Source organism: Pseudophryne corroboree, chromosome 4, assembly GCF_028390025.1.
Source record: "Pseudophryne corroboree isolate aPseCor3 chromosome 4, aPseCor3.hap2, whole genome shotgun sequence".
NCBI classification, from domain to species: Eukaryota; Metazoa; Chordata; class Amphibia; order Anura; family Myobatrachidae; genus Pseudophryne; species Pseudophryne corroboree.
The window spans coordinates 769355757-769376273 of record NC_086447.1 but is presented as its reverse complement, the minus strand read 5'-3'; the positions used below and the strand labels follow the sequence as shown (position 1 = coordinate 769376273).

The following is a 20517-nucleotide window of genomic DNA, read 5'->3' as shown; positions in this document are numbered from 1 at the left end:
CTTTAGATGCCAGTCGGCAGATTTCCCTCTGTGCATCTCTCATATATAAGACTGAGTCTTTTATATGGTCTATGGTTAACAGGATCGTGTCTCTGTCTAATGTGTCAATATTTTCTGACAGTTTATCTGACCACGCAGCAGCAGCACTGCACATCCAAGCTGACGCAATAGCTGGCCTAAGTATAATGCCTGAGTGTGTATATACAGACTTCAGACTTTCTATCAGCAGGTTCCTTGAGGGCGGCCGTATCCGGAGACGGTAGTGCCACCTTTTTAGACAAACGTGTGAGCGCTTTATCCACCCTAGGAGGTGTTTCCCAACGTGACCTATCCTCTGGCGGGAAAGGGAACGCCATTAGTACCTTCTTAGGAATTACCAATTTTTTATCAGGGAAAGCCCACGCTTCTTCACACACTTCATTTAATTCATCTGATGGGGGAAAAACTACGGGTAGTTTTTTCTCCCCAAACATAATACCCTTTTTAGTGGTACCTGTATTTATATCAGAAATGTGTAACACCTCTTTCATTGCCTTAATCATGCAGTGAATGGCCTTTGTGGGCATCAGATTAGACTCATCGTCGTCAACACTGGTGTCAGTATCAGTGTCGACATCTGGGTCTGCGGTCTGAGGTAGCGGGCGTTTTAGAGCCCCTGATGACCTGTGCGACGCCTGGGCAGGCACGAGCTGAGAAGTCGGCTGTCGCACATTTGGCATGTCGTCAAATTTCTTATGTAAGGAGTCTATACGTGCACTCATTTCTTTCCATAAGCTCAACCACTCAGGTGTCTGCCCCGCAGGGGGTGACATCCCTTCTAAAGGCATCTGCTCCGTCTCCACATCATTATCCTCATCAAACATGTCGACACAGCCGTACCGACACACCGCACACACACAAGGAATGCTCCAACAGAGGACAGGACCCACAAAAGCCCTTTGGGGGGACAGAGTGAGAGTATGCCAGCACACACCAGAGCGCTATATAATGCAGGGACTAACTGAGTTATGTCCCCTATAGCTGCTTTTTCTATATAATTTATACAGCGCCTAAATTTAGTGCCCCCCCTCTCTTTTTTTACCCTTTTCTGTAGTGTAGACTGCAGGGGAGAGCCAGGGAGCTTCCTTCCAGTGGATCTGTGAAGGAGAAATGGCGCCAGTGTGCTGCAGGAGATAGCTCCGCCCCTTTTCCGCGGCCTATTCTCCCGGTTTTTGCTGGATTCTGGCAGGGGTATTTTCCACATATATAGCCTCTACGGCTATATATTGTGGTATTTTTGCCAGCCAAGGTGTTATAATTGCTTCTCAGGGCGCCCCCCCCCCCCAGCGCCCTGCACCCTCAGTGACCGGAGTGTGAAGTGTGTGTGAGGAGCAATGGCGCACAGCTGCAGTGCTGTGCGCTACCTTGGAGAAGACTGATGTCTTCTGCCGCCGATTTTCCGGACCTCTTCTTGCTTCTGGCTCTGTAAGGGGGACGGCGGCGCGGCTCCGGGACCGAACACCAAGGACTGGGCCTGCGGTCGATCCCTCTGGAGCTAATGGTGTCCAGTAGCCTAAGAAGCCCAATCCGGCTGCAAGCAGGCGAGTTCGCTTCTTCTCCCCTTAGTCCCTCGCTGCAGTGAGCCTGTTGCCAGCAGGTCTCACTGAAAATAAAAAACCTAAGTCTTTCTTTCTAAGAGCTCAGGAGAGCCCCTAGTGTGCATCCAACCTCGGCCGGGCACAAAATCTAACTGGGGCTTGGAGGGGGGTCATAGTGGGAGGAGCCAGTGCACACCAGGTAGTCATAAATCTTTCTAGAGTGCCCAGCCTCCTTCGGAGCCCGCTGTTCCCCATGGTCCTTACGGAGTTCCCAGCATCCACTAGGACGTCAGAGAAATAGGCAGTGCTAACACAAATGTAATGCAGGTTAGCCTTAGCCACAGTACAGGGCAAAGAGTATCCATGTTACCGCAATATAATAAAGAGGTTATCCACATGACTGCCAAACTTTACAGATAGCATCCCGGTAACCACCATACAGTGCAGGCTATTCACATGACTGACATAAAATACAGACAGCATCAGTTAGCACCAAATATTTCAGACAACAGAGTGCCACACTGTGCAGACAGCATTTTAGTGGCTGCCATATAGTGCAGACAGCATCAGCATACAGCACAGAGAGCATCCCAGTTACCATCCCAGTAACCATCATAAAATGCCAACAGCACCCTAGTTACCTTCATACAGTACAGACAGCATTCCAGGGACCACCATACAGAACAGAATGCATCCCAGTGACATCATAAAATAGTGGTCTCTCTAAGCTCTCTACGCTTTGGGCCCGGTGGCTCGCTTCACTCGCCACAGGTTCTATTCCCACTCAGTTGGTGGCGTTGAACCCCCAGGTGAGTCGAAATACCGGGCAGGTGTTCATCTTCTATCCATCTGTAAAATGCCAGCTATTGGGATTCTGCTGTTGGTCTCCTGAACACTGTGATCTCGACGGCTGGCCTTTTAACTGCATCCAAAAGATGAGTAGCTGATAAATAGATAGATAGTAGGCAGACACATAAATAGATAGATAATAGACAGACAGACAGACAGACAGACAGACAGACAGATAGATAGATAGATAGATGGATAGATAGACAATCACACATAAAAAGAAAACTCACTTTCCTCTGTACTGGTCCCGGGCAGTCTCTCTTTTGTTCCTGAGTCCAGTCAGGTGATGAGATGGCTCCGTCCATAGAGATGGGGGCATCTAGTGGCTCTCTGCTCCCGAAGCCGTCCTTTGCTGGCCCCACCCCCACTCCTCCTCCTGCTAGCATCACAGCGCTTACACAGGACGGGAGGAGGTGACATCAGCGGCGGGGCTGGAGTGGGAGGACTAGAAGATCCGCGATCCAGGCTGCTAGCTGCCGCTGCTTGTACAGTGATAGGCGCAGCGGCAGCCTGCCAAAAACAGCGCACAGTGAAGGGATGCAGAGCAATTACAGCGCCTCTCCTGCCTGGGGCCTACCTGCACTGCATCCCTTCGCTGAGCAGGTTCCGCCGGCTCTGGATACATACACACAACTATTTGAAGCAGCCCCTACATGACAGTGGTAAAAAAGGGCCTCCACAAGTTCTAGTAGAAAGTAGGGCCCACCGTCCGGGGTGAGGAAATTCCCAGCCAGTACGCCGTACCGCCAGGCCATTCACCATACTGCGGGCGGCATGTGCACTTGTCACAGCTTCCTGGCAGGCAGCTGACAAGGGGAGCGCAGCGCTGACCAAGCTCTACGGAGAGCGGAGGAATCAATGGCCGCAGCGGTGATGATGCGGATGGCAGAGAGGAGAATGAAGACGGGGAGCGTGGGGGAGCAAGGGGTAGCACTGGGAAGCGGAGCGGTGACCAGTAGCCGCGAAGATAGTACAAAGAGCGCTGCGAAAAGCCAAATAACGTGGCGGGGGAGGTTAGTACATCCTGCCCAAAGAGCGCGGAGAAAAGCCAAATAATGCGGCGGGGGAAGGTTAGTATGTCCCACCCACCGGTGAGGGGAGGAGAGTGCAGCACCTCTCCTGCCTCTCAATTCTCTTTGATTCCCGGTCTCACTCTCCAGCGGCGGCAGGGTATATCTGAATAAGGTACCGGTTTGTTAGCTAATCAGAGATTGCGTACTGGCAGCCGCGGCTCCTGATTGGCTGCTGGTCCGCAAGCTCTGATTGGCTAATGAACCGGCGCCTCATTTCAGATTGCCGCCGCTGGAGCGTGAGACCGAACATCAAAGAGAATTGAGGGGCAGGAGAGGCGCTGCGCTGCACTCTCCTCCCCTCACACAAAAGAAACAGAGCCAGCGGTAAGGGGTGTGTGTGTGTGTGGGGGGGGGGGGGGGGGGGAGGCAATGAGCGCACAGTGGGGCAATGTATATCTGGCACAGGGGGACATTGTATATTTGGCACGGTGGAACATTGTATATCTGTCACTGTGGGGGCAAAGTATATCTGGCACAGGGGGGCATTATATATCTGGCACTGTGGGGGCATTGTATATCTGGCACTGTGGGGGCAATGTATATCTGTCACTGTGGGGACATTGTATATCATGCACTGTGGGGATAATGTACATCTGGCGCTGTGGGGGCAATGTATATCTGGCATGTGGGGACAATGTATATCTGGTACTGTGGGGACATTGTATATATGGCACATGGGGCATTGTATATCTGGCACTGTGGGGCAATTTATATCTGGCACTGTGGGGGCATTGTATATCTGGCACTGTGGGGGCAATGTATATCTGGCACTGTGGGGCAATGTATATCTGGCACTGTGGGGCAACGTGTATCTGGCACTATTGGGGTCATATGTGTATCTAGCCCCCCCATATGTGTATCACGCCGCCATTTTCATTGGCCACGCCCCATGTGGCATTTGACCACACCCATTTTATGGCACACACAATACTTGTAGGACATTTTTCTACTTGCACCACTGATCAGAGGGCGCATTAAGATACAAGATGACGGTTATTCAGTCTGTGTGTATGACAATGGAGTTCATTGCACTGATTACATATGTGGCTGGAACAGTTCGCTGGCAGGATACCTGTGGAGTAGAGGGGCCCTGTTAGACAGTGCAGTATATCAAACTGGCGTACACTGCCCTACATTAAGCTCTTTATTTAAATAAGGAGAGCATGGCAGGATCGCAGCCCACTGAGCCACTGGTGAAGCATGTGGCCAATCCATCCCTGGTTGTGTGTCCTGGATGCTTGTGGTCACATGCTCTTTATACACTCTCGACTCATCTAGAGGCTGGTCTTATACTGTGTGCTGAATCAGGGCCGTCTTTTCGTATGGGCTCAATGGGCTCTTGCCCAAGGGCCCCAGGAGTATAAGGGCCCTAGGCTGATAGCTGAGGGTCCCCTCTTTCCAGAGGTACCAAATTTTTGAAAATCGGCCATATGGAACCAGAGATATCCGACTTCAAAGCAGTGGTCCCCATCCAAGCCTGTTAATTGCTCTTGCCAGCCAGATATCTCGGGCTCTGTATGATGTAGAGTTTTTCTGAGGGTACATTTCAAAAGCTGGGACTCTCCACTTTTGGTGGACACTGGCAGCTTGTCTCTACTATGTCCAGAACCAGAGATATCAGCCTTCAAGCAGCTGGTCCCTGCTACAGCTCCACACGCCTGGGATGCAGTTTTATATTTTCATTGGTGGATTGCTCTGGCTCCTGAACTCTGATCCCCAAGTCCCCAGAACCTCCTGACAGGTGAGACTTTCTCATTTTTATCCCATTCAAATCTAAGAAATCATTTTCCAGGAACTTGAGATATCTACAGTCATGCAAGCTGCTCTCTCGCCAGAAAATGATGAATATTAAGCCCACTCCGCTATCCACACCTCCCCTGTGTATTAAACACTCCCTGCCACCCTGGAGGTTATGTACCGGGCCCCTTCATTCAGCCCAATGCCACCTTCTACAGTTTAGTGTTCTCCATCCTGCCCCATCTGTGCAGTAAAGGAGTAATTAGCAGATTACTGCTCCAGGTTCTACATGCTGAGCGGAAGATAGAACCCCCCTACCCCCGCAGGACATCAAAGCTGCCGCTGATAGCCCCCCCACCCCCCCTTGAGGATGGGTAGGGGCCCCAGTACATTGCTGTGCCCAGGGGCCCACACTGCTGTTAAGACGGCCCTGTGCTGAATGACGCTAGCTGCTTTTAGTCTTCAGCTTCTCATCACGTCTGCGGTTGTATCTCTTATCGTGAGTGCAGCTTCTGACCCCAACTCTGTTTTTGAAAATGCCACTTGGGGTGATCTTTGCTTACAATGCCGAATCTGTTGTTACACCACCAGCTGGACCAACTTCTGCGTGCGCATTGAGCTCTGCTACTATGTACTGCCTGGACGATCTTGTGCTTATCTATCCCAACTCTGTTTCTCTAACGCCTTAGTGGATGCTGGGGACTCCGTAAGGACCATGGGATATAGACGGGCTCCGCAGGAGACTGGGCACTCTAAAGAAAGATTTAGTACTACCTGGTGTGCACTGGCTCCTCCCTCTATGCCCCTCCTCCAGACCTCAGTTAAAATCTGTGCCCGGCCAGAGCTGGGTGCTTTTAGTGAGCTCTCCTGAGCTTGCTAATAAGAAAGTATTTTAGTTAGGTTTTTTATTTTCAGATAGCTTCTGCTGGCAACAGACTCTCTGAGGGGAGAGAAGCAAACCTACTAACTGCGGCTAGGTTGCGCTTCTTAGGCTACTGGACACCATTAGCTCCAGAGGGTTCGAACACAGGATCTTAACCTTGGTCGTCCGTTCCCGGAGCCGCGCCACCGTCCCCCTCGCAGAGCCAGAAGTCAGAAGCCGGCAGAAGCAAGAAGACATCGAAATCGGCGGCAGAAGACTCCTGTCTTCACATGAGGTAGCGCACAGCACTGCAGCTGTGCGCCATTGCGCCCACACTACCCATACACTCCGGTCACTGTAGGGCGCAGGGGGCGGGCGCCCTGGGCAGCAATTAGGATACCTCTTGTCAAAAAGACACATATATACAGCTGGGCACTGTATATATGTACGAGCCCCCGCCATTTTATTTACACAGACCCAGGACAGAAGCCCGCCGCTGAGGGGAAGCTCCCCAGGCTCTCACCTGCAGTATCAAGGTAGAAAAAGGGTAAAAAGAGAGGGGGGGGGGCACATAAATTTAGGCGCAAATTATCATAAACAGCAGCTACTGGGTAAACCCTAAGTTACTGTGTAATCCCTGGGTTATATAACGCTGGGGTGTGTGCTGGCATACTCTCTCTCTGTCTCCCCAAAAGGCCTTGTGGGGTCCTGTCCTCCATTAGAGCATTCCCTGTGTGTGTGCGGTGTGTCAGTACGTTTGTGTCGACATGTTTGACGAGGACGGTTACGTAGAGGCAGAACAAGTGCAAGTGAATGTGGTGTCGCCGCCGACGGCGCCGACACCTGATTGGATGGATATGTGTAAGGTGTTAAATGATAACGTAAGCTCCTTGCATAAAAGGTTGGATAATCAATCAGGGTCTCAACCCATGTCTGATTCTACAGCTCAGAGGCCGTCAGGGTCTCAAAAGCGCCCACTATCCCAGTTGGTTGACACAGATGTCGACACGGATTCTGACTCCAGTGTCGATGTCGATGATGCAAAGTTGCAGCCTAAAATGACTAAAGCCATCCGATACATGATTATAGCAATGAAGGATGTATTGCACATATCGGAGGAAAACCCTGTCCCTGACAAGAGGGTTTATATGTTTGGGGAAAAAAAGCAAGAAGTGACTTTTCCCCCTCCACATGAATTAAATGAGTTATGTGAAAAAGCGTGGGATTACCCTGATAGGAAAGTCCTGATTTCCAAAAGATTACTGATGGCGTATCCTTTCCCGCCAACGGATAGGTTACGCTGGGAATCCTCCCCTAGGGTAGACAAAGCGTTGACGCGCTTATCTAAGAAGGTGGCCCTGCCGTCACAGGATACGGCCGCCCTAATGGATCCTGCGGATAGGAAGCAGGAAGGTATCCTGAAGTCTGTTTATACACATTCTGGTACTCTTCTGAGGCCAGCAATTGCTTTGGCCTGAATGTGTAGTGCTGTAGCAGCATGGACAGATACTCTGTCTGAGGAGTTAGATACCCTGGACAGGGAGACTATTTTACTGACCCTAGGACATATCAAAGACGCTGTCCTATATATGCGGGATGCCCAGAGGGACATTTGCCTGCTGGGCTCTAGAATAAACGCAATGTCGATTTCTGCCAGAAGGGTCCTATGGACTTGGCAATGGACAGGCGATGCCGACTCTAAAAAACACATGGAGGTGTTGTCTTATAAGGGAGAGGAATTGTTTGGGGACGGTCTCTCGGACCTAGTTTCCACAGCTACGGCTGGGAAGTCAAATTTCTTGCCATATATTCCCTCACAGCCAAAGAAAGCACCGTATTACCAAATGCAGTCCTTTCGTTCACAAAAAAGTAAGAAAGTCAGAGGTGCATCCTTTGTTGCCAGAGGCAGGGGTAGAGGAAAAAAGCTGCACCATGCAGCTAGTTCCCAGGAACAAAAGTCCTCCCCGGCTTCCACTAAATCCACCGCATGACGCTGGGGCTCCACAGGCGGAGCCAGGAGCGGTGGGGGCGCGTCTCCGAAATTTCAGCCACCAGTGGGTTCGCTCACAGGTGGATCCTTGGACTATACAAATTGTGTCTCAGGGATACAAGCTGGAATTCGAGGTGACGCCCCCTCACCGTTACCTAAAATCGGCCTTGCCAGCTTCCCCCAGGGAAAGGGAGGTAGTGTTGGCAGCAATTCACAAGCTATATCTCCAGCAGGTGGTAGTGAAGGTTCCCCTCCTTCAACAGGGAAGGGGTTACTATTCCACCATGTTTGTGGTACCGAAACCGGACGGTTCGGTCAGACCCATTTTGAATTTAAAATCCCTGAATATTTATCTGAAGAAATTCAAGTTCAAGATGGAATCGCTCAGAGCGGTCATTGCAAGCCTGGAGGAAGGGGATTTTATGGTGTCTCTGGACATCAAGGATGCGTACTTGCATGTCCCCATTTATCCACCTCATCAGGAGTACCTCAGGTTTGTGGTACAGGACTGTCATTACCAATTCCAGACGTTGCCGTTTGGCCTGTCCACGGCACCGAAAATATTTACCAAGGTGATGGCGGAAATGATGGTGCTCCTTCGGAAGCAAGGGGTTACAATTATCCCATACTTGGACGATCTCCTCATAAAGGCGAGGTCCAGGGAGCAGTTGCTGATCAGCGTAGCACACTCTCAGGAAGTGTTGCAACAGCACGGCTGGATTCTGAATATTCCAAAGTCGCAGCTGATTCCTACGATGCGTCTGCCCTTCCTGGGCATGATTCCGGACACAAACCAGAAAAAGGTGTTTCTCCCAGACGAGAAGGCTCAGGAGCTCGTGACTCTGGTCAGAGGCCTCCTAAAACCAAAACAGGTATCGGTGCATCACTGCACGCGAGTCCTGGGAAAGATGGTGGCGTCATACGAAGCCATTCCCTTCGGCAGGTTCCATGCGAGGATCTTTCAGTGGGATCTGTTGGACAAGTGGTCCGGATCACATCTTCAGATGCATCGGCTGATCACCCTGTCCCCCAGGGCCAGGGTGTCTCTTCTGTGGTAGCTACAAAATGCTCACCTCCTCGAGGGCCGCAAGTTCGGCATACAGGACTGGGTCCTGGTGACCACGGATGCAAGCCTCCGAGGATGGAGGGCACTCACTCAGGGAAGAAACTTCCAGGGGCTGTGGTCAAGTCAGGAGACTTGTCTGCACATCAATATCCTGGAACTAAGGACCATATACAACGCCCTGAGTCAAGCGGAGCCTCTGCTTCGAAACCAACCAGTGCTGATTCAGTCAGACATCACTGCAGTGGCCCATGTAAACCGCCAGGGTGGCACAAGAAGCAGGGTGGCAATGGCAGAAGCCACCAGGATTCTTCGTTGGGCAGAGAATCACATACTAGCACTATATAACATAGAGGGGCGATCTCCCAGCGCTGCCATACACAATTCCGATCCGTATAATTTCTTGTTCCTCAAAGAGAAAGCATATTAGTAAGTCCCCTTGTTTCCAATCGATCTTTGAAGTCCCAATTTTAGGAGACTGACCTTTATGATGGGCCCTATGTGCGTTGAAAGGTATCTTTGGGTCCTCGCTTCTATTTTGGACCTCCCACAATGCTTGTTATATGGATAACTTCTCAACACACCATATCACATCAACTTTATAATAGGTCGCCCATCTGCACCAGGCTTACCTTTATATCAAGCCCTATATGCGTTGAAAGGTATCTTTTGGTCCCGACTTCTGTCCTCGACCTCTGGTACCCCCACACCAATGGCTCCCGGGCGACCAATAAAATAGCAAATCCCGCCAGAAGAATAGTGATTTTTTATTACTTAAAAAACTTTTTTCGAACAATAAAATTGATAAAAATGGAAAATATCCACAAGACAAAAATCAAAACAACATAAACACAGGAGATTCCCTATATGAGAAAAGGTGAGGCCACTTCCACTGGTACCCTTCAGATGGAACAGGGAAAAATATTTTTAAGTTGCAACAATCCTTGCCCAAAAATGGTAGTACCAACATACGTGGTGTGGTTCAGCCTAGGGTCCTCCTGTGCAAGTCCACCAACGCGTTTCGGATAAAAAAATCCTTCCTCAGGGTGTATGGTGGAAGTGACCCCCCTGGTCTCTTTATACCCCTCTGGCTGTGTTTCATATCCTCCTCCGCCAATCAGGTTCCACCATCAAAATTAATACATATATAATCCAAATACAACCTAAAAACCTATATTCATATATAGTACACATATACATCAGTTAAATGCAATGTCCATATGCTGTATATTCTAAAATATGTCAATAAAATTGCATTCTGTAACCAAATTGGTTGCATGCAAAAATAGTACTGGATCCATAAGGTAACCATTATACATATGGTCTGCATCCCATCCTGGATATTAGCGTCCATGATTTTTACTTGATCCGACTGCTGTAATCACAGGTTTTACTAGTTTCCGCTGACGTTCTTCCTGTTTGTATGTGTTGCCATGGAGACCTCACGTCTCCGATCTCTGCCGCCAGCGAGTCTTTCAAAGACGGAAGTTCCCGTCATGTGGTGCGGCCGACTTCCGGTTGTTGGAACGCAACCCCGGAAGTTCATTGCATTCACTGTGTACCGCACCATCGTATCTCGCCCATCCATACCCAGATACATGTAAAGAGATATGGACAAGCATCAATATATTAACAGTTAACACTCAGCTTATCACTTTATAATGATGGTTCTATTGATCTCGATATGTGAATCTATTCATCACGATATACCATCATTAAATCCAACAGTAAAGTTCCCATATAATAAATGCAAATTAAAGGTCTCAATATTAAACATATTACATATGGGTTTATAGAAACCACTTGGTTTCAAAATCCATATTATGACCATTAGGATATAGTGTCTTCAATTCATAGATCTTTCTCATTTCCGCCTTAGCCAATCTTATATCGTCATCCTTTTTGCGCCAATTAGGTTGAATACCCATAATTGCGCAAAAGTCCACCAAATGATTAATATTGCAATTGTGTACGTTCTTAAAGTGTAATGAGACACTGTGCGTGTCCAATCCTTTTTTAATATTGCGAACATGCTCCGCCATGCGTACTTTGAGTGCTCTTGTGGTGCGCCCCACATACTGTGAGCCACAAGAACACTCCAATAAATATACACAATTTTTTGTAGAACAAGTCAAAAATTCCCTAATTTAAATTCCCAAATTAGTTTGCGTTGATCTATATTCCGTTATCTTATTTCCTTTTCCTTTGCAGTTACGGCACATTATGCACATGCCGCACCTAAAAAAACCTTTAGATTTAACCCTGGTTCTCATTCTTGGGGCCACTAGTACGCTACTCACAATGTTGTCTTTTAAATTTCTTGCCTTCCTATACGTGAAGCTGGGTCGATCCGATATATAATCTTTTAGCATCGGATCTCTAGTAAGAATATCCCAATGTCAGCAGTGTTCATTCCGGGGGTGGACAACTGGGAAGCAGACTTCCTCAGCAGGCATGACCTCCACCCGGGAGAGTGGGGACTTCATCAAGAAGTCTTCACGCAGATTGCAAATAGATGGGAACTGCCACAGGTGGACATGATGGCGTCCCGTCTCAACAAAAAGCTAAAAAGGTATTGCGCCAGGTCAAGGCACCCTCAGGCCATAGCTGTGGACGCACTAGTAACACCGTGGGTGTTCCAGTCGGTCTATGTGTTTCCTCCTCTTCCTCTCATACCAAAGGTGCTGAGAATTGTAAGAAAAAGAGGAGTGAGAACAATACTCATTGCTCCGGATTGGCCAAGAAGGACTTGGTACCCGGAATTGCAAGAAATGCTCACAGAGGACCCATGGCCTCTGCCTCTCAGACAGGACCTGTTACAACAAGGGCCCTGTCTGTTCCAAGACTTACCGCGGCTGCGTTTAATGGCATGGCGGTTGAACGCCGGATCCTAGCGGAAAAAGGCATTCCGGATGAAGTTATTCCTACGCTGATAAAGGCTAGGAAGGACGTGACAGCAAAGCATTATCACCGTATATATGGAGAAAATATGTCGCTTGGTGTGAGGCCAGGAAGGCCCCTACAGAGGAATTCCAGCTGGGTCGATTCCTGCACTTCCTACAGTCAGGAGTGACTATGGGCCTAAAATTAGGGTCCATAAAGGTCCAGATTTCGTCCCTATCCATTTTCTTTCAAAAAGAACTGGCTTCACTGCCTGAGGTTCAGACGTTTATTAAGGTAGTGCTGCATATTCAGCCCCCTTTTGTGCCACCAGTGGCACCTTGGGATCTTAACGTGGTGTTGAGTTTCCTGAAATCCCACTGGTTTGAGCTACTTAAGACCGTGGAGCTAAAGTAACTCACGTGGAAAGTGGTCATGATGTTGGCCTTAGCTTCGACTAGGCGTGTGTCAGAATTGGCGGCTTTGTCATGTAAAAGCCCCTATCTGGTTTTCCATATGGATAGGGCAGAATTGCGGACTCGTCCGCAATTTCTGCCAAAGGTGGTGTCATCCTTTTATTTGAACCAACCTATTGTGGTGCCTGCGGCTACTTGTGACTTGGAGGATTCCAAGTTGCTTGACGTAGTCCGGTCTTTGAAGATTTATGTGACCAGAACGGCTGGAGTCAGGAAGATTGACTCGCTGTTTGTCCTGTATGCATCCAACAAGCTGGGTGCTCCTGCTTCAAAGCCAGCTATTGCTCGCTGGATCTGTGGCACGATTCAGCAGGCTCATTCTGTGGCTGGATTGCCGCATCCAAAATCAGTGAAAGCCCATTCCACAAGAAAGGTGGGCTCTTCTTGGGCGGCTGCTCGAGGGCTCTCGGCAGTACAGCTTTGCCGAGCTGCTACTTGGTCGGGTTCAAACACATTTGCAAAATTCTACAAGTTTGATACCCTGGCTGAGGAGGACCTTGAGTTTGCCCATTCGGTGCTGCAGAGTCATCCGCACTCTACCGCCCGTTTGGGAGCTTTGGTATAATCCCCATGGTCCTTACGGAGTCCCCAGCATCCACTAGGACGTTAGAGAAAATAAGATTTTACTCACCAGTAAATCTATTTCTCGTAGTCCGTAGTGGATGCTGGGCGCCCGTCCCAAGTGCGGACTTTCTGCAATACGTGTATATAGTTATTGCTTACTAAAGGGTTATGTTATGTGGCATCAGTTGAGTGATGCTTGTTTGTTGTTCATACTGTTAACTGGGTATGTTATCACAAGTTGTACGGTGTGATTGCTGTGGCTGGTATGAGTCTTACCCTGGATTCCAAAAATTCTTTCCTTGTACTGTCAGCTCTTCCGGGCACAGTTTCCTTAACTGAGGTCTGGAGGAGGGGCATAGAGGGAGGAGCCAGAGCACACCAGGTAGTACTAAATCTTTCTTTAGAGTGCCCAGTCTCCTGCGGAGCCCGTCTATTCCCCATGGTCCTTACGGAGTCCCCAGCATCCACTACGGACTGCGAGAAATAGATTTACTGGTGAGTAAAATCTTATTTTTTATCCCGCTGCTTTTACCATTTATTATCAATAATCCCTTATTGTATACATCACATCTCATTTGGATTACCACAGCTGCTCACTATTGCTGAGTTGAGCATGATGGTTACCTTTGTAACTACGCCCTACATTCACTGCAGTCCATTTAAATGACACAACCATGGCCCTCATTCCGAGTTGTTCGCTCGCTAGCTGCTTTTAGCAGCATTGCACACGATAATCCGCCACCTACTGGGAGTGTATCTTAGCATAGCAGAATTGCGAACGAAAGATTAGCAGAATTGCGAATAGAAAATTCTTAGCAGTTTCTGAGTAGCTCCAGACTTACTCCTACACTGCGATCAGTTCAGTCAGTTTCGTTCCTGGTTTGACGTCACAAACACACCCAGCGTTCGCCCAGACACTCCCCTGTTTCTTCAGACACTCCTGCGTTTTTCCCAGAAACGCCAGCGTTTTTTCGCACACTCCCAGAAAACTGCCAGTTTCCGGCCAGAAACACCTACTTCCTGTCAATCACACTACGATCACCAGAACGATGAAAAATCCTCGTTAGGCCGTGAGTAAAATCCCAAACTTTTGTGCTAATTTACTTGGCGCAGGCGCACTGCGAACATTGCGCATGCGCAGTTTGCGACTAATCGTTCCGTAGCGGAAAAAAATAACAAGCGAACAACTCGGAATGACGGCCCATGAGTCCTTAATTGTTGCTCTCTGCTGCTGAGTATCAAGTGCATGAGTTTCATATTGTTGAGGGAATAAAACTGGTTGAACCAAGCCGTCTCTCCAGTACCAATACCAACTGAATTTATTGCCTTGTATAATACTGATCCAATCCGGATAGTAAGAAATAAAATATCTCTTTATTGATCACACTTGTTTTATGGCCATATTCATGGTGATAGAGGAAAATGTGCTTCTAATGCTGTATTATATGGACAAGCATTTTGGCTATACGGTTAATGCATGGGCCTTTCTGCAGAGACTGGCCCAGTGAAGTAGTAAATGACCTCTAATTGCTTCCACCCAGTATAGTCTAAACAACTGCGTATCGCTCAGCTTGTAGCTATTTTCTTGATAAATTGTGGCAATAAGTGACTTATCGTGTCAATACAAATCTGCCTTACAGTGTTGTCACATTTTAATTAAAAGTCGCTATGTTACAAAATCCCCAGATAAGAAACCTACAAGGCAAAATATATGCACAAATAGTATCATGGGCAGATTTAGGGGTCAGGCTGTCCCTAGGCACATTATTGGTCACCCGCCCATCACTTCACTGTCCACTTCATTTTGGTGCCAGTCTGGATGCCTCAGGACCGCCAAAGCAGCCCCAACCTCACTCTACTACCACCTCCTTGCTGCCCTTGCCCAAACCCCTTCAGATGCATGATAAAATAATGATAATAAAAAAAAGTCATAATGACAAAAAAAAATCACCTGGCCTCATCAGCCTGCTGTGCCACTCCTCCCACCAGGTGTCACCATTAGGCACGTGCCTCTCGTGCCTAGCGGGAAATCCACCACTGAATAGTATAATACCTAAGCCAACCAATATGTCATTACTATGGAGGTTATTCAATTTGTCCCGAGGGTGCCGGGTGATAAGTATCGGTGCTGGGGGCTATTTAATTGGCCCCAATAAACCGGCGCGTGCAGCGGATTATCGGGGGGGGGGGGGCAAAATGCCTGATAACAGCCCCGTTTTCATCCCAAAACGGGGCTATTTCACCCGAAAACACACAGGTTTCACTGAACCTGTGTGTTTACGGATGAAAAAGCAGGTTTTACCGCCCAAGCAACTTAAATAGCCCGACCGCAGCACCCGAAGAAACATCGGGGGGTTTTACTCCCGATGTCTCTTTGGGCCAAACTGAATATCCCCCTATAACTTGATAGAAGAGTAAGATGCTGTGGCTTACCTTTTGCTGTAGATTTTATTGTTATAGCATAGTTATCAAGTAACCCACTTTACCAGATTTGTCCGTGATATAGGCAATATTTTCAGTCTGGCACAGCAATTTACATGTTAACATGCCTATGATAAAGCATATATTATATTGCTTCCACAATATAATCAAGCCTTATTAATAATTAATTTTCTGTCCATACTGTAGCTACATTTGTTTTTGTTTTTTTACATTTTTGTGTATAATATAACAATCTTGCTTTGCAATATGCAATAAAGTGCACTTCCAGGTTAAATTATTATTATTATTATTATTATTATTATTATTATAATTATTATTATTATTCGGTCTAATACATTACTATAAAATGACAGAGAATATTTAATAATTTACATCAGTGGCTGGCCCTGTGGAGCTTACAGTCTAAATTCTCTACCACACACATGCACACACAGAAACACACGCACACACAGGCACACACACACAAACATTAACCTACCAGCACGTTTTGCAGTAAATTTATTACTTCTGCAAATAATTGAGAACTGTTTTGGGATTATGTGTGCGGAGGAATTGGAAAATATGCTGGCTAACATAAACCATATAAAATATGTTCTAATAATTAAGAAATAAACTCCTGGACAGGAGAATTGCCGCCTGAATGTAAAATTTGCTAGAGGTTATTAGGTAATGTATTTATTGGAGCAGCAGATGCAGGAAGGCTAATAAAAACAATGATGCCAAATAATATTTTCTCTATTAGCTCGCCGGTTGTTAAAAAAAAAAAGAAATGAAAGGGAAACGATCATTTTAAAAGGTGTAGCACTCATGCCAGACATCAATTGTGTTACTGGCATGTGCTTAGTGTGTGCTGTAATACTGAAATGTGCTAATGATATGGAAGAACATAAGGAGTTAATGCCCCAAGTCTGTATTATTGCATATGCAGGCCTCTTTCAATTCAATTAATTAGGTTCAGAGTTTTATTGGGTGACGACTACTGACCTTGTGTATGCCTATTATGTACTCAGACACTGGGAAATACCATGTTTCTGGTTTGTTTGAGAAAAATGAAAAGCAACCCGAAAGATCAAAAAGCCTAAATTAAATAGGAATCCTGTTTTCTTCTTCCATTTAAATTGACAAGATGCTACAAAGGTTACTCAAGTAGATTTTTTCTCACAGTGCAATTGCCTTATGGTAATGATTTAAAGTGAAGAATACAATGTGGTATTGAGTGCACTATATGAACTAATTAAGCATTGCATATGGATCCCACACCGCAACAAACATACTGCATATTGTATTGTATGTCCTGTGTTCTGCACTGGTAGCTCCAGTAACCTGCCTGAAATATATATTCTCCCCCCGCCCTCTCATACCTCTGTGCAGTCTGAGTATATGAAAGCATGTGTCAGATGTGGAACAATGTGCTATATGCAATGCATACATCAAACAAGCACAAAAAAAAAAAGAAAAAAAATCAACCCTACAACTATACTGCATGTGTTGGAAATCAGTGACAGTAAGCTTTAATTAACAGGACTCAGAGAAGAAAAGGACTGCTTCCGAAGAGAAGAGGAGGTAAAGGATCAGAAAATGTTGCAAAACTGGGAAAAATGACAGAGCTGGGTGTTGATTTATTGCAAAAGCCTCTGGTCATTTCCATATATTGAGATGCGCCCAAGCGGCCAGTCAGTCAATTTCCTTTGAGCTGCTGCTGCTGCCCAAGATCTGCCCATGTGACTCATCTGACTCCCCCCCCCCCTTCCTATTCTGCATCTCTAGCTTTGATCAAGACAAAAACATATTAAAGATATAACCAAGCAATCAATGTCATAGGTATTGTGGGAAACACAAGATTCCATTTCCATTTCTTTTACTCCTGTGTCTGGGGAAAGGGAACAGAACCAATGAAGCAGGCAGCTCAGAATCCCTAAAATATCTCTTATCACCTTCATTATATACATTTGTGACAAGCAATAAGCAATGCAGTGCCTTAAATATGTCATTCATCTTATATCATACATGCATGAGATTGATGGTTTTTTTTTTCTTCTTCTTTTGCTTCTTAAGAGATTTACAAGCGATGAACACTTTTCTCCACCGTGGTATAAATGTGGAAGGAGAAAAACAAACACAAGCTTTATTACTAAAGCATTATGCGTAGTATATACAATCTGTAAATACAGCTGTTTTCTCATTTTCTTGTGAGTAATGTAAGCCCAATAGTGTCCTATGATCTGTGTCTAGGCTTTTTTTACATCTCTGAGATACAGGCAGAGAAATAGATGGAGGTGAGTGAAATATCAAATCACAAGACTGCATGTAGATTTATGATTGCATAAGAGGCTTTATCATTTCCATATATTGAAATGTGCTGTCCTTTCCAGTCTCCCTAGCCCTTGGCGGAGATGAGAAGCTCCATTCGCTGTGATCAATGTATGAAGCAAGAAGAAGGAGTAAGGAGAAAAAAAATACAGGCTGGCACCAGATGGAGCAGGGTCTAGTGAAAGGTCAAGGTTAGCTCAGGCTGCTATTGAATCGGCTGCAGCCTCACAGATAGATCTCTGCCTTGGAGGCACCACTGGGGCTTCTCAAAATCAAATCTAATAGCAAAGGCAGTCACAGAATGAAATCGCTTCATCTGAATGCTAAAATTGTTATTAGGCTACATTACAGACAAATCAGACACGTGATTACCAACAAAAAAAAAAAAAGGAGTATGCTTGGCAGTTTGTGTCTGAAATCAGAGCTGGGAAAGCTGCCACGGCTCACTACAAAGGTGCTTAAGGTACATGTGTGTAAGTTACACATCTACATGTATGTAGAACGGGGACACACTAATTCATTTGTTAAACTGATTCCTGTAAGTACGCCGAGCTAAATGCCTCCAGTTCTGCGGATGTGTTGCTGTTTCTGTGTACCTGTAAAATCTGTGGAAGGTGAATATATGAGTATAGCTATTCATATATACATATTTATGCACATATCCGGATACACGGGAAATATGCAAAGCTGCAGTCTCGTTTTAATAGGTTACGCAGCGTCTGGGAAGGACTGAAACAAACATTTGGTGCCATTTATTGATCTTAAACTTCAAAGACAGTAAAAAAAATTGCCGGTGTATATTCCAGGTTCATTTAGCTAATCACACAGCCTCATTCCACACCAGCCGATTCGTCGCACTGTGGTGCCATAAAATACGGTACAGGCTTCTTCATATTGGGTAAACTAATTTGCACGTAGGTAAGATTGGGTAAATACCGCACCTATCCCCTTCCCTTAATAAATAAGTGCCCTAGATTTACCTGTGTTCAAGCATTAAAGTCCGCATTTTTTCAATGATAATGTAATGTTCATTAATGATTCTTTATCCTAAATCACACTCCTATGCTCAAGAATGATTTAGTCTCTTAAAACTAATTTTGGATACAGTAGATTAAACATGATGACTGCACTCCAAGGGTTAATAAATTTAGAATTAACAGATCATCCCAGCTTGATATAGCTACTATAGATGATTTAATATGCAGCCGGGGCAGGTTGACAGTCAGCTCACAGATGCAGATGAGATCAAAGAACCTCTTGATTCAATAGTTTGAATGGCTACACTCAGTATCTGCAAGGTAAGTGACAATACTTGTGCAGTCTTACATCCTGCTAAATACAGTCTAATAATACAGCATAATGATGTACTGTATGGTGCGTCTCCCTTTCTGTAGGAGGGCAGGCTGTCTCTTCCTGCATTGCAAGCACCCTCTGCTACTCTATTTTAAGTGTTCTCCAAACTGTGCATTCCTCAGGTGTTTACCCCAGCAAGTGTCACATGATTTATTTATGGTGGTAGAACTGCAATATGGCCCTGAACAGATTTCACTGTCAAAGTGTCTATATATATATATATATATATATATATATAAACAATGCAGGGTCTATTTGGCAAATCCTGTATTCAAATATCAGATACATATGATGTGACGTTTCAGCGTTCCAACACGCACTGTCATCAGGACAAGTTCAGTAGCAGTATTTACATAGTACAGCAGCCATAACATGTCTATGTAAATACTGCTATTAAAATTATAATGACTACGGTGAGTGTCGGCACCGAAACGTCGACATCATGTGTATCTGATTTTTTAAATACAACATTTGCATTAGTTAAAGATTTGGGCAATTTACAGACTCTCGACTGGACACTTGGGCGATTATTGGAATGTATCTGTGAGTGCCGGTACAAAAAGTATTTTATATATATATATATATATATATTCATGTCCATGTGTGTAAATGTGTAAATGTGTCATGAGTATACTACGCACTAATGTAAGATCACTCATGAACTACATAAGGGAGATGTTAATATAACACTTAAATGGCTGTTAATACCAATAAACACTGTGAGAATCTATTATATTTGCATAAGCTTTCATAGCTACGCTCTGCTTTATCTCATGTGACACCAAACTCTGTGAGTACGCACTATGACTGTTAGTTTTTTCATATCAGATGAAGCCACCTGCGTATCTGTGAAGCTTATGTACCACAATACCATGTTTTACTCATCTTGGTCATCGGACGGGCACTACTATCTACACTGGCAAAGGTAGCAATCAGTTCTGAAACCTAGCCTGGATGTTTCTTAGTTTTTATTTTATTCACGAAGGTAAAACATTTTCTTATGCTATCGTTGTCTCTCAGATTACTATGGCATCCCGAGCTGTTGTAAAATATAACTATCACTTAAAATGTGCAATAGCCAAGAACATTTAAGTATCAATCTCCGTCTGCATATAACACACATGTAAATGAATGAATGATAATCTCTTAAACAGTTGCAACCCGTGAACGGATGAATTCTCCAGTCCTCTAACACTCAAAGGTAAAATCACTAAAACTAGTAATTTCTCGGTGATTTGCATATTTATGGTGCCTCCCGCAGCTCATTATGATTGCCTGGCCGTCAGGGAAGGTAGCAGGAAAAAATATAAATCCCTCCTTATGCACGTGTAAACAAATAAA

At 45.8% G+C, this 20517-nt stretch overlaps 1 protein-coding gene across 2 annotated transcripts in view; it reads left to right on the top strand.

Annotated features, from left to right (window-relative positions):
• BCL11A (BCL11 transcription factor A) overlaps positions 1-20517 on the top strand; it is a 181816-nt gene that overhangs the window by 8172 nt on the left and 153127 nt on the right. Inside the window, exon 1 of one of the 2 annotated variants that reach the window (XM_063918217.1) lies at positions 19037-19121. The exons of the other annotated variant lie outside the window; for it this stretch is intronic. The gene's annotated coding sequence lies outside the window, so the exon portion shown is untranslated. Of the gene's footprint in view, positions 1-19036; positions 19122-20517 lie in introns of those variants that run through there. 2 annotated transcript variants of the gene reach the window in all.